Source organism: Pristiophorus japonicus, chromosome 16 (assembly GCF_044704955.1).
Source record: "Pristiophorus japonicus isolate sPriJap1 chromosome 16, sPriJap1.hap1, whole genome shotgun sequence".
In the NCBI taxonomy this organism is placed as follows: domain Eukaryota; kingdom Metazoa; phylum Chordata; class Chondrichthyes; family Pristiophoridae; genus Pristiophorus; species Pristiophorus japonicus.
In genome coordinates, this window is record NC_091992.1 from 41,212,974 (window position 1) to 41,227,981 (window position 15,008).

The following is a 15,008-nucleotide window of genomic DNA, read 5'->3' on the forward strand; positions in this document are numbered from 1 at the left end:
GAATTTGATAAAAACATGTTGGAGTTATGGATTTAATGATTTATGGAGTTCTGGTACAGTTTCACAATAAAACTCTCAGGGGCCGAAATTGTACCTCCTCGCCTGAAACGAGGCGCACGCAGCCCATTTCTACTGTTTTTATCGCCGTGGTGGTTGAGATGGCCTCTTGATCGATATTCCACTCTTTGGCTTTGTTTTTCGGGCAGACCGGAAGTCGCTCATAATGGGGGCGGAAGTGGGGTGGTGTGTGCACTTGAGGGGCGGAAGTTGGGGTGGAGGGGAGCAGCCGCCGCCTGATGATGTCATCACGGCGTCGCGTCACCATGGCTTTCCCCTTCACTTAAAGGGGAGTTCCTACACAATTTCTAAAGTTCGGTCCACTGGGCCACCATGGAGGGCTTTGGCCGGGCCAGCAGCCTGGCATCCGAGAGGGGGTGCCAGGCTGCCCGTTGGTGGCCCGGGGGCATAATTGTTGGCCCAACATGGGAGTCAGTCGACAAAAAAAAATGGCGGCTGTTGCAGTGCATCCTCCCTTTTAATGGGAGCAGCACTGCCATTGCAGAAGGCTGCAATCTTAGTGCACCGTCAGGAAAAAGCAGGCTTTGGCACTGCCCGGCGGGAGGAAGATTTTCATGGCAGAATTTCGCTGTCGGGGAGGTCTTCGGCTGTGCACACTATGATGACGCACTTAGCACAGATCAGCAGCAGCGGAGTAGTGGCGCCGGGGGTGGGGGGCTGGAGAGCGGGTCACTGCCGGGATACCGCAGGAGTGGAATTTTGATAATGACGGCCATTATACGAAAAGTCGGTGGCCATTGCACTCTGCAGCATGGCTTCCGATTTCCGGTGTTAAGAGGCCTTAAGGAAAGGGGCAATTTTGGCCCCTCAGTGTCATAATTTGTCTAACTAAAATTTGAACTGACTTTCCAGTCAGGTGTAAAATAAGAGTAGACGGTTAATTTGAACAGTACAGTAGTATAGATCATTGATATGCACACAGAACCTGTTGCAATATAATTCTCTTGTTTCCATTTGTTTCATTTTAATTGGTGGGCAGTAGCTATGCTTTATTTGTTTAGCTGCTGTTTTGTGCCAGTAGGAATAAAATAATTAATTAGTCATGGCAAATTATCACTGCTTCGGTTTTGTGAGGTATTTCTCCAGTGGAAAAATCACGCAACTTGTCGAGAATATAGTGATTCCGGTACTATGCTTATGGATGCACTAGAGTCGATTTCCATGGGTTTCCTGGTTCCTGCAACGTCTATTTGGATGATGATACTTCGCAAATCACTGTTCGATACCCTTGTGTTCCTGATAACGTGTGTCTCCAGAACCTCCTCGTCCTGTTGCTTCTCTTCAATGTTATGTAGTCTCTGGCGATTTCAACTTATAGTATTGAACATCGGTTTATTCTTCAGTCGGCACGCCTTCACGAGATGCCCAGTTTTCTTGCAGAAGAAACACTCTACCTTCACATATGGACAACTTTGAGCACTGTGTTGTCCCAGGCACTAATAACCCGACTTCAATGCCGTGTTACCTTGGCCAGTTGCTGAGGCCTTAGAGCCCAACTGCCTTTTACTTTTAACCGGCAGGCAATTCGCCTTGGTTGGCTGATGACTGGAAATGGCATGAAATTCTCAGAAATATTAGTCGGTCATATCCATCGACAAAGCTGTCTGACAAGCTAAATCAAAAGTCAAATTAGGAGTTGTCAACAACTTCCTTCTGATTTGTTCATTTTTTAGCCCACAAACAAAGTGGTCACACAATGCTCGGTCCTGAAAGTTTCCGAAATGACAATGTACTCACTGATACTCTCGTCAATGAATTGATCTCGTATTGCGAAACGATAACTTTCAGCAATTTACAGGGGCTCAGGACTGTAGTGCTGTTCTAACTCTGTCAGTGGCTTGTCCTTTGGCTTGATGGGAACAAGCAAATTTTTCAGGGTTTCATACACCTCGGGCCCTGCTTCAGTCAGGAAAATAGTCCATTTTCTTTCTAACGCCACCCAGTTACGGTTTTCATCATCGGGGACTTCGACGATACTATTTGCAGTGAAAAACATTTCTAGCCACTCCACATATGCTCCAAAAATCTCTCAGTCATGATGGAACTCACCCAAGCTACATATTATTCATATAGGCGCAGCCATCTTGACTCAGCAGTTCGGCAAAGTGAGCTTGAAATTTATCTTGGATTTTTTAGCTGTACTGCAAAACAAAGAACCTCTTAAGTCTCTCTGTTGTTTGGCTGAAGCATCCACCAACAAAAATTTCAGCTAGGGAATCCAGAAATCCGATCCTATGTCACCAATGTAATATATTCTTTACAACATCATTAAAGCACACACACTCAAGATGGCTCCAATCTGGAACTTTTATTGTATAAACAGCAGTGGCTGCATTACCACTATAGTTCACTTGATGGAGCTATATTACATCATATTAAAGGATGTAAAATTACAGCTCAAAATGTAATGAAAACTCATGCCAGACTTTGCCAATGGGAAACCGCATTCAAATCTAACAGTACCTTACGCCTATAAGTGGCACAGTGATTAGCATTCAGTGTTCAGTGCCTGTTACAATAATGTTAAGTGCAAAGCCAATTATTAATGCTGTTTTTTGGTCATGAAAGTTATTATGTAATTCCAGGAAAAACGCATTGGGTGGCAGCATAGGAATGTCTTAGGGGGAGAAATTCAGAATCGCCCCATTTGGGGCGTTAACTTTTGAACGCTGGAAAAATTAGCGGCTGTTAATGATTCCTAGCTTTTTCTAAATTCAGTGTTAGTGCTCCAGGAAGGAAGTGGAGCACTAAATCAAGCGCTTCATTTCCTTCCTGGAGCATTAAAAGATGCAAGCGGGGTGGTAATGGTGCAGCGCTGCTCAATGTCCCATACAGCACTGCCACGATCCAAGTCTCCTTCCCTCCCTTAAAAGGAAGGGCCATTGCTGCAGGCTTTCCATTGGGACCAGTTAGCTGGTCTCTGACGCCCGATCAGCCCCAAAGCAGTCGAGTGCCGTGCTGATCGATCGCAGCCCAGGAAGAATCAAAAAAATCCACACAACGCATTATGAAAATTTTTCTCTTACCAGCACCAACTTCCCATTTAACTTCCGCCCCCCAAGCTCACGGCCTCCCGAACAATGCCTCCTTCAGCTGTCAGTGTTATTGTCCAGCGATGCTTCAAGGGACGGAACTCAAGTTCGGGTCCGGGGTGATGCGCACGGCAATGGCGTCATGATCTCCGGGAGGCAATAACAGGAGGCACTAAGGAGGCCAATTTCTAAGCCTATGCCTTTAACCAAGGAACTGAAAAATATTTTTTTTAACTACCAATTTTGTTGTAAAAATAGATTGTTGTTCAAAACTGTTGTAATAAAATTAGTACACGCTTTTCCTTTCAAATGAAATCAAAAGCAGCTATCCCACAAACCAGCATAGCAAAATTTCCACCCACATATACAGAATGGCTCAAGCCGCTGTAATACCATGCTCAGCAGTAATTCTTCCAACAGGTTCCATTCCATCAATGCCACCAAAGTTTCTGTGGTGCTCCCCCATTCCTCCAGCATCTGTAATTCTCTCTCACCTCCTCCCGCCAGATCTAATAGATTGAAGGCATAAAATGAAATCACGCCCAGAGTGACTAAATGAGGTGAAAGGGGTGAAGGACAAATATCCTGCTAATCTCTGTGCTGTTCTGAAGATCTTGCTAGAGCAGCTGATGGAATTTTCTCGACCCTGACCTCACACTGAATAGCACCCCGTTCAGAGGAAAAATCAGAGCAGGAGAAATAAGAAAGAAAAGTCTGGTCCTGCGGAGCAAATATGAACTCCCCCACACTAAGAGGCCTCCCACCCATCTCACTCTTGCCCTATCCTCCTGTCCCATTCCTTAGGGCCAAAATTCAGGGTCTCAGAAAGACCCGTTACTGCCCGTTTACCGCAGCCATGTGTCAGAATCCCATGGCCATCGCTTTGTGGTCAACTGGCCGACCTGACCCAAATTCATGTGGGGGATTTTTCGGCCTGGACCCAATGCTGATGACCGCCGCAAGCGTGTCATCAGAATGCGTGCCACTGTTTTCACTCACCTGAGAAATGTAGCGACCGAAATTTAGGTAAAAAAATCAATCCTCCGTTGCGCAGTGCCCCCGAATCTTTCTGTGTCAGTGCATCTTATCCGCAGTGAGTGTGACCCGGCAGCACGGCAGCCCTTCAAGGGGAGGGCTCACTGCAGCGGCCGCCATGTATTAATTTTTGCCAGTTGACTTCCCGATCGGCCAGCAAGATAGTGCCCACGGGTTCGGCCGGGCCACCAATGGGCAGCCTGGCATCCCCTCTTGGGTGCCAGGCAGCTGGCCCAGCCAAAACCCTCTCTGGTGGCCCAGTGGCCGAAGATGAAAACTGACAGATTCTCCCCCCTTTAACGGAGTGGAGAGAGCGTGGTGACGCACACGCGCTGTGGAGTCCAGGTCCCGACCGAAATTCAGCTCCTTCCTCTCAATCTCCCGCCCCTCTATGACCGACTTCCGTTGGGATTTTGAAAAAATGTCAGAGTCCTGTAAATCGCTCTGTAAAATCCTGTAAAATGTTACACTGCCTCAATTTCACTGTTGTCACAAAACATATTTCATAGAATCATGGAATGATACAGCACAGAAGGAAGTCATTCGGCCCATCGTGCCTGTGCTGGATCTCTGGTAGAGCTATCCAATTAATCGCACTCCCCTACAATGTCCCCATAGCCCTGTAAATATTTTCCCTTCAAATATTTATCCAATTCTCTTTTGAATGTTACTATTAAATCAACTTCATCACACCCTTTCAAACAATGCATTACCATAAATGAATGGCCCTAAAAATATGTTGCCCATTCTATGACATAACACACCTGTAGTTATAAAGCATATCCTCATGACTCACAACGAGCATCACCACAGATATTGGCCTAGAAATTCAATCGCAGTGCACTCATTTTACAGGCATAAAAGGGGTGCCAAAGAGTCCAATATGGCACATGGCATCCATGCACCCATTCCATTCTAGAAGTGCGCTGCACAACATAATGGATCAGACTCCTCCGTAAGGATCCAGGGTACGCACCACACTCATTATAATATTTAAGTAAAGGTCCTACTCTTGTTGTAGAACCATTTTGTAAAATTGACTGCCCTGCATCTGACTCGCTCAACAAATATTGGCAGTAACAGGCAGCAAAGACCCTGCAGTAGAATTATTTAAATGAATCATCCTCTCCATACAGATTACTTGCTGGTTTGTAATTTTGGGGTACTGGTTAACTGCACAGCTTTTTGCCTCTTTTCTGCATTGTACAACTGAATTCTGACCTAACAAAGTTTTGCTAGTGCTTGACTGCATTTGTCTGCCTTCAAAACAGTTTTATTGCAGTCATTGGTGGTCTAGAGGACGAGGGGGAGCAACAAAGAAAACAGGAGACAGCAGAAGCAGATGGAGAAGATGGAGGATGAGATGTCAACTTTGGCTCATTGGTAGCACTCTTCTGAGTCAGAGGGTTGTGGCTTATGTTATGTATGCAAACCTCACCAATGTGTAAGACTTGCCACCAGGGGGCACACCTGTGGGAGACATAAGGGTCACCTGTGCACCCTGGGCAAGCGTATATAAAAGGCAATCCACCATGCTGCCTCCTCACTTTGGAGTTACATTAAAGAGACCAAGGTCACAATGGTTTGAGCTTGTGGAGTTATTCTGAACATAGTAGATTAAATACCCACTCCAGAGACTTGAGCACTTAATCCAGGCTGACACTTCAGCCATGGCTCATGACTCCTGTCAAGAGCCTGTCACAGCCGCAGAGGTGCCCTACAATGATAGACATACTGCCATCGGAAATATCGTTGAGCAGACTGTTGACATGTTCAAGCAATGCTTCCGCTGCCTGGAGTGTTGCAGTACAGTCCTGATCATGTATCCAAATTTGTGGTCATGTACTGCATGCTGCATAAGCGGGATAATGAGGGGCCAGCCCTTAACACCATCTGGATAGCGAGAAGTGCAGGAGGAGGAGGTGGCTGAAGAGCAGCATTAAGAGGAGAAAGAGCATGAACAGCATTCACCACAAGTGCCCCTAGCTGCCAGAACTGTTTGAAAACAGCTCTTTGTGCGCTGTATGTAAACCATACCTCCCATCCCCAATACACCAACAGTCCTGCAATCCTATCACCACCGTCCTTACTACCACCATTTAAGTGCCTTCCCACAGTCCAGCCTTATGGGTCTTGTTATGTCTTGAATAAAGAGTCAGACCACACTGCAAGCTCAAAGTAAGGTGTGACCATAGTCCTTTCTTACAGGTCTCAGTGCCTCTTCAGCCTGTGAGGCCTCCTTATGTACAGTTGCTCCCAAGGGATTGTGACATCCCTTGGGACTCCAGGGGATAAGCCCTCTGGTAGTGAAATGTGGTATTTACAGGTTTACATATATAACAACACTCCCCCCGCCTCGAAATCAATAGTGCAACTATTTACAATGTGAGTTGATCTGGGGCCTTCCTTTCCCTGGTTGATCGTCTCGGTGCAAATGCTGGTTTTGGTGATTCGTTTGTTGGGCCCGCGCTCGGCTGCTGTGCAGCTGGGCGCGGTGAATCCTGCTGGGCTGCTGCGGGTGATGGGTTCAGCTTCGTGGTCAACCGCTGGGTCGGTTGCCACTTGTGTATGTGTTGGAGGGTCAAAAAATGTAGAGTATATTGTGGGTTGTTCTGGATAGTGCATGAATCTGAGTTTGGTTTGATCCAAGTGTTTCCTGCAGGTGAGTCCATTTGAAAGTTTGACCAGAAACATCCTACTCCCCTCTTTGGCCAAGACAGTGCCAGGAAGCCACTTGGGACCTTGTCCATAGTTCAACAAAAATACAGGATCATTAATCTCGATTTCGTGTGACACATTTGCGCGATCATGATATGTATTCTGTTGAAGCCACCTGCTCTCTACCTGTTTGTGCAGATCGGGTGGGCTAACGAGAGCCATGTCTTAAGTGCCCTTTTCATGAGCAGCTCAGCGGGGGGAACCCCAGTAAGCGAATGGGGTCTTGTGCAGTAACTAAGCAGGACTCGGTATAGGCGAATCTGCAGTGAGCCTTTGCACTGCTCACTCTGCCTGACCGTTGGACGCTGGTTTAAACGGGGCAGATGTGACACGTTTGATCCCATTGCAAGTCATGAACTCTTTGAATCGACACTGGTGAAGCACAGCCATTGTCACTCACAAAGACGTCAGGCAGGCCGTGCGTGGCAAACAGGCTTTCAGTGGTGGCAGCGGACGTGCTTGCCAACATCATCGCACATTCAATCCATTTGGAGTATGCATCTACAACGACTAGGAACATTTTTCCCAAGAATGGGCCTGCATAGTCGACATGGACCCTGGACCACGGTTTGGAGGACCAGGACCATAAACTTTGTGTCTCCTCCCTGGGTGCATTGCTTAACTGTAAACATGTATTACATTTGTGCACGCAGGCCTCTTAAGTCTGCATCAATACCAGGCCACCACATGTGGGATCTGGCTATTGCTTTCATTATTACGATGCCTGGGTGGGTGCTGTGGAGGTCACTAATGAAGGTGTCCCTGCACTTTTTTGGCACCACTACCCGATTACCCCATAGGAGGCAGTCTGCCTGTATAGATATTTCATCTTTGCGTCACTGGTACGGCTTTATTTCTTCCTGCTTCTCTAACGGCACACTAGACCAACTGCCGTGGAGCACACAGTGTTTTACTGAAGGCAGTAAGGGGTCCTGGCTCATTCAGGTTCTAATCTGTCAGGCAGTAACAGGTGATTGCTCGCTCTCGAATGCTTCCATTACCATAACTAAATCTGCGGGCTGTGCCATCTCCACCCCTGTGGTGGGCAATGGCAGCTTACTGAGTGCATCGGCACAGTTTTCTGTGCCTGGCTTGTGGCAGATGGCGTTGTTGTATGCGGACAACCTGAGCGCCCATCTCTGGATGCGGGCCGATGCATTCGTATTTATCCCCTTACTTTCAGAAAAGAGGGATATAAGTGGATTATGGTCGGTGTCCAATTCAAATTTGAGCCCATACAGATATTGATGCATTTTCTTTACCCCATAAACACACGCTAACGCTTCTTTTTCGATCATGCTGTAGGCCCTCTCAGCCTTAGACAGACTTCTGGATGCATAAGCAACCGCTTGAAATTTCTCAAATTAACTTGTTGCAATACACGCCCTACTCCGTATGACGACGCATCACATGCTAGTACCAAACGTTTACATGGATCGTATAACACAAGCAATTTGTTTGAGCATAACAGTTTCCTAGCTTTCTCAAAGCCATTTTCTTGGCTTTTACTCCATACCCATTCATCTCCATTACACAGTAAAGAGTGCAGTGGTTCTAATAGTGTGCTAAGACCCGGTAAGAAGTTACCAAAGCAGCTCCGTCATGTGGTGTGGTCTCGGTGCATTCTTGATTGCCTCCGTCTTCGAATCGGTGGGCCTGATACCGTCCACCGCGATTCTTCTCCCCAGGAACTCCACTTCAGGCGCCAGGAAAATGCACTTTGAGCGTTTTAACCTGAGCCCTGCACGATTAAGCTGACTAAGAACCTCCTCCAGGTTCTGCAGGTGCTCGAAGTTGTCCTGACCTATAACCAAGATGTCGTTCTGGAAGACCACGGTGCGTGGGACCGACTTCAGCAAGCTTTTCATGTTCCTCTGGAATATTGCCGTGGCCGATCGAATCCCAAATGGGCATCTGTTATAAATGAAGAGACCTTTGTGCGTGTTGATGCAGGTGAGGCCCTTCGATGATTCCTCCAGCTCCTGTGTCAGGTAGGCCGAGATCAAGTCCAGCTTCATGAACATTTTTCCTCCCGCCAGTGTCGCAAATAGGTCGTCTGCCTTTGGTCATGGGTATTGATTCTGCAGGGAGAAACAATTAATAGTTACTTTGTAATCACCGCAGATTCTGATGGTGCCATCTTCCTTGAGGACTGGAACAATCAGACTGGCCCACTCGTTGAATTTGATCGGCGAAATGATGCCCTCTCGTTGTAGCCTGTCCAGCTCGATTTCCACCCTCTCTCTCATCATGTACGGTACCGCTCTTGCCTTGTGATGGATGGGTCGCACCCCCGGAATCAAGTGGATCTGCACTTTTGCTCCTTGGAATTTCCCAATGCCCAGTTCGAACAGTGAGGGAAACTTGTTTTGGACCTGGGCACATGAAATCTCATCAACGGACGAGAGCTCTCAGACATCGTCCCAGTTCCAGCGTATCTTTCCCAGCCAGCTTCTGCCGAACAGCGTGGGGCCATCGTCTGGTACCATCCAGAGTGGTAAATTGTGCACCATTCCATCATAGGAGACCTTTACGGTAGCACTGCCGATTACGGGAATCAGTTCCTTTGTGTACGTTCTCAGTTTAGTACGAATGGGGGTCAGGACTGGCCTTGAGGCCTTGCTGCACCACAATTTATCGAAAGTCTTTTTGCTCATTATGGACTGGCTCACGCCCATGTACAGCTCCATTGACACCGGGAGTCCATTTAAATCAACCTTCAGCATTATCGGGGGGACACTTTGTGGTAAATGTGTGCACACCATATACTTTTGCCTCCTCAGTCTGAGGCTCTGGTTCGTCGTGATCCACCGTGGATCTGTCTTCCTCTGCAACATGGTGGTTTGCAGGATTAGTAGGTTTGCAATTCGCCTGCACATACGTTGGAGGTGTCCCATTGTTCCACAGCCCTTGCAAATGTATCCTTTGAAGCGGTATGAATGGAAACGATGATCACCCCCGCAGCGCCAACAAGGTGTCAGTGGCCTTGCATTCACCACCCTTGATGGTGGGCTCTGAGTCACCTGCGGACGAGCAGCTGAAGGCATGTAAGTCCTGCCCTGTGCTAGTGCAGTGGGGGAGGAGGTAAAGTAATATGGCAGGGGGATGGGAACCAATGCAGGGAAACAAAAAGGAGACAAAAGCAAAAGACAGAAAGGAGATGAGTAAAAGTGGAGGGCAGAGAAACCCAAGGCAAAAAACAAAAAGGGCCACTGAATATAAAGGGGCTGCAGGAGGGGTCAAAACTAAAAATCATGGTTTAAAAACTAGTATTAAAACACTCTACCTAAACGCACGCAGCATTCGAAATAAAGTAAATGAGTTGACGGCACAAATCATTACAAATGGGTATGATTTGGTGCCCATTACAGAAACGTGTTTGCAGGGTGGCCAAGATTGGGAATTAAATATACAGGGGTATCTGACGATTCGGAAAGATAGACAAGAAGGGAAAGGAGATGGGGTAGCTCTGTTAATAAAGGATGATATCAGGGCAGTTGTGAGAGACGATATTGGCTCCAATGAACAAAATGTTGAATCATTGTGGGTGGAGATTAGAGATAGTAAGGGAAAAAAGTCACTGGTGGGCGTAGTTTATAGGCCCCCAAATAATAACTTCATGGTGGGGCGGGCAATAATCAAGGGAATAATAGAGGCATGTGAAAAAGGAACGGCAGTAATCATGGGGGATTTTAACCTACATATCGATTGGTCAAATCAAATCGCATGGAGTAGCCTGGAGGAGGAATTCATAGAATGCATACGGGATTGTTTCTTAGAACAGTATGTTACAGAACCTACAAGGGAGCAAGCTATCTTAGATCTGGTCCTGTGTAATGAGACAGGAAAAATAAACGATCTCCTAGTAAAAGATCCTCTCAGAATGAGTGATCACAGTATGGTTGAATTTGTAATACAGATTGAGGGTGAGGAAGTAGTGTTTCAAACGAGCATACTATGCTTAAACAAAGGGGACTACAGTGGGATGAGGGCAGAGTTGGCTAAAGTAGACTGGAAACACAGACTAAACGGTGGCACAATTGAGGAACAGTGGAGGACTTTTAAGGAGATCTTTCATAGTGCTCAACAAAAATATATTCCAGTGAAAAAGAAGGGCGGTAAGAGAAGGGATAACCAGCCGTGGATAACCAAGGAAATAAAGGAGAGTATCAAATTAAAGACCAATGCATATAAGGTGGCCAAGATTAGTGGGAAACTAGAAGATTGGGAAAATTTTAAACAACAGCAAAGAATGACTAAGAAAGCAATAAAGAAAGGAAAGATAGATTACGAAGGTAAACTTGCGCAAAACATAAAAACAGATAGTAAAAGCTTTTACAGATATATAAAACGGACAAGAGTGACTAAAGTAAATGTTGGTCCCTTAGAAGATGAGAAGGGGAATTTAATAATGGGAAATGGCAGAGACCTTAAACAATTATTTTGCTTCGGTCTTCACAGTGGAAGACACAAAAACCATGCCAAAAATTGCTGGTCACAGGAATGTGGGAAGGGAGGACCTTGAGACAATCACTATCACTAGGGGGGTAGTGCTGGATAGACTAATGGGACTCAAGGTAGACAAGTCCCCTGGTCCTGATGAAATGCATCCCAGGGTATTAAAAGAGATGGCGGAAGTTAATAGCAGATGCATTCGTTATAATCTACCAAAATTCTCTGGACTCTGGGGAGGTACCAGTGGATTGGAAAGCAGCTAATGTAATGCCTCTGTTTAAAAAAGGGGGCAGACAAAAGGCAGGTAACTATAGGCCGGTTAGTTTAACATCTGTAGTGGGGAAAATGCTTGAAACTATCATTAAGGAAGAAATAGCGGACATCTAGATAGGAATAGTGCAATCAAGCAGACGCAACATGGATTCATGAAGGGGAAATCATGTTCAACTGGAATTCTTTGAGGATATAACGAGCATGGTGGATAGAGGTGTACCGATGGATGTGGTGTATTTAGATTTCCAAAAGGCATTCGATAAGGTGCCACACAAAAGGTTACTACAGAAGATAAAGGTACGCGGAGTCAGAGGAAATGTATCAGCATGGATAGAGAATTGGCTGTCTAATAGAAAGCAGAGAGTCAGGATAAATGGGTCCTTTTCGGGTTGGAAATCGGTGGTTAGTGTGGTGCCACAGGGATCGGTGCTGGGACCACAACTGTTTACAATATGCATAGATGACCTGGAAGAGGGGACAGAGTGTAGTGTAACAAAATTTGCAGATGACACAAAGATTAGTGGGAAAGCGGGTTGTGTAGAGGACACAGAGAGGCTGCAAAGAGATTTAGATAGGTTAAGCGAATGGGCTAAGATTTGGCAGATGGAATACAATGACGGAAAGTGTGAGGTCATCCACCTTGGGAAAAAAAACAGTAAAAAGGAATATTATTTGAATGGGGAGAAATTACAACATGCTGCGGTGCAGAGGGACCTGGGGGTCCTTGTGCATGAATCCCAAAAAGTTAGTTTGCAGGTGCAGCAGGTAATCAGGAAGGCGAATGGAATGTTGGCCTTCATTGCGAGAGGGATGGAATACAAAAACAGGGAGGTCCGCTGCAACTGTATAGGGTATTGGTGAGGCCGCACCTGGAGTACTGCGTACAGTTTTGGTCACCTTACTTAAGGAAGGATATACTAGCTTTGGAGGGGGTACAGAGACGATTCACTAGGCTGATTCCGGAGATGAGGGGGTTACCTTATGATGATAGATTGAGTAGACTGGGGCTTTACTCGTTGGAGTTCAGAAGGATGAGGGGTGATCTTATTGAAACATTTAAAATAATGAAAGGGATAGACAAGATAGAGGCAGAGAGGTTGTTTCCATTGGTCGGGGAGACTAGAACTAGGGGGCATAGCCTCAAAATACAGGGGAGCCAATTTAAAACCGAGTTGAGAAGGAATTTCTTCTCCCAGAGGTTTGTAAATCTGTGGAATTCTCTGCCCAAGGAAGCAGTTGAGGCTAGCTCATTGAATGTATTCAAGTCACAGATAGATAGATTTTTAACCAATAAGGGAATTAAGGGTTATGGGGAGCGGGCGGGTAAGTGGAGCTGAGTCCACGGCCAGATCAGCCATGGTCTTGTTGAATGGCGGAGCAGACTCGAGGGGCTAGATGGCCTACTCCTGTTCCTAATTCTTATGTTCTTATGTTCTTATGTACATTACGATTCGAAAACAACATTACTTTGTGCACAGTACTTGCAGCAGCACTCGTGTGCTGAGAGATTTGTTTGGTATTGTCACTGGTGGCGATAAACGCCTGGTCTATCGCTATGGCTTTACTCAAGGTTGGGGTCTCCACAGTCAAAAGTTTGCGAAGTATTACTTCATGGCCAGTGCCAAGTGCAAAGAAGTCCCTGAGTATGTGCTGTAAGTGTCCTTCAAATTTGCAATGTCCGCAAGGCCTTCAGACCTCTTGTACGTGTAGAAGCGGTACCTCGCTATCAGAACACTTTCCTTCATGTTTAGATGCTCCCGGACCAGTGTGCACAAATCATTGCACGACTTCTCTATGGGTTTCGCTGGAGCGAGCAGATTTTTCATGACGCCATACGTTGGTGCCGCGCAAACGGTGAGGAGGCTCACCCTTCGTTTGGCAGTGTTCGCTTCTCCTTCTAACTCGTTGGCCACGAAGTATTGGTCGAGTCGCTCCACGCAGTTTCCCAATCATCTCCCTCCGAAAATTTCTCCAGGATGCCCACGGTTCTCTGCATTATTGCGGTGGAGTTCATCGTCTGTATCTCATCGCCAGTTATGTCTTGATAAAGATTCAGACCAGACACTGAAAGCTCAAAGTAACTTGTGACCGTAGTCCATTATTACAGGACTCAGAGTGCCTCTCCAGCCTATGAGGCCTCCTTATGTATAGGTGCTCCTTAGGGATTGTGGGATCCCTTTGGACTCCACGGGATGAACCCTCTGGTGGTTAAACATGGTATTTACAGGTTTACATATGTAACAGGTCTTGCCCTCACTTCACTACAAATCTTAACACCAATACTAAATCTAGAAATAAAATCTAATCCAACAACATTGATGTATAATATTCATCAAAAATAATTACGAATCACCCTTGTGCATCCCCTCAGTGCCTGTTGTGTGCTTGTATGTCTACCCTAGAGCTCCTAAGTCTTTCCCAGTGGCTGCAGCTTGGGTGGGGGAAGGCTGCTGATCTTCCATTGAGGACACTTCAGATGGCCGTGGCAAACATGAACAACTGTAGGCCTTGAGGGCCCGGCTGCAGATTGCAGCATCCCGACATGACCCATGACAGTCTGGCTCAGCTGGCTGTGTGGCACTAAGAAGGCAGCATGGGAGAAGGCATGCTATCATCTCAGGACAGGACTGAAAGTGCCTTTCCTATGGAGCCTAAGCCCATCTCTCCTGAGACTGCCTCAAAACAAGAACAGAGTGCAGGAATGATGTAACACCCTGAAAGCCCTTGTGAACACTGGCCCCAAGAGCCAAAGTGGCAACCGCTGAGCTTCCATGCAGCTGACCAGTTTCTCCATGTTGGACATAATGGTCTCCATGAGCTGCACAAAGTCCTGACACAAGTTGGAGCTGAACTTCTCCATGCTCAGAACCATTGCCCGCAAACTCGCTGGAAGGCTGTCCAGTTTACCTAGCATTTCCTGGTATATGTCCATCAGCCTTCTTTGTTAGACTGGACCCTTAAAATCAGCATCTCAATTCTTCTGCAGCAGAGCTAGTATGTGATCTCGCCATCTGGCAAGCAAGCACCTGTGGTGTTTTATCTCCCTGCCTTAGTTTCTGCACACTCAGCTGTGGCTCAGTGGTAGCACTTGCCTATGCATCAAAGGGTTGCGGCTTTAAGTCCTACTCCAGATACTTGAACAGGTAATCTAGGCTGACAATCTAGTACAGTACTGAGGGAGTGCTGCACTGTCGGATGTGCCATCTTTCAGATGAGCCGTTAAACCGAGGCCCCATCTGCCCTCTCAGATGGATGTGAAAGATCCCATGGCACTGAAAGATCAGGAGAGTTCTCCCAGTCTACTGGCTAATCTGTAATCCTCAACCAACACATAAAACATAATACGTGGTCATTTATTTTATTACAACAGTGAATACACTTCAGAAATACATCATTGGTTGTAAAGTGCTTTGGTTT

General features: G+C 46.4%; 1 protein-coding gene across 1 annotated transcript in view; it reads left to right on the forward strand.

Moving 5' to 3' along the window:
* The window catches only part of hsf5 (heat shock transcription factor family member 5), a 112,576-nt gene that overhangs the window by 61,502 nt on the left and 36,066 nt on the right, over positions 1-15,008 (forward strand). The gene's annotated exons all lie outside the window — the stretch shown is intronic.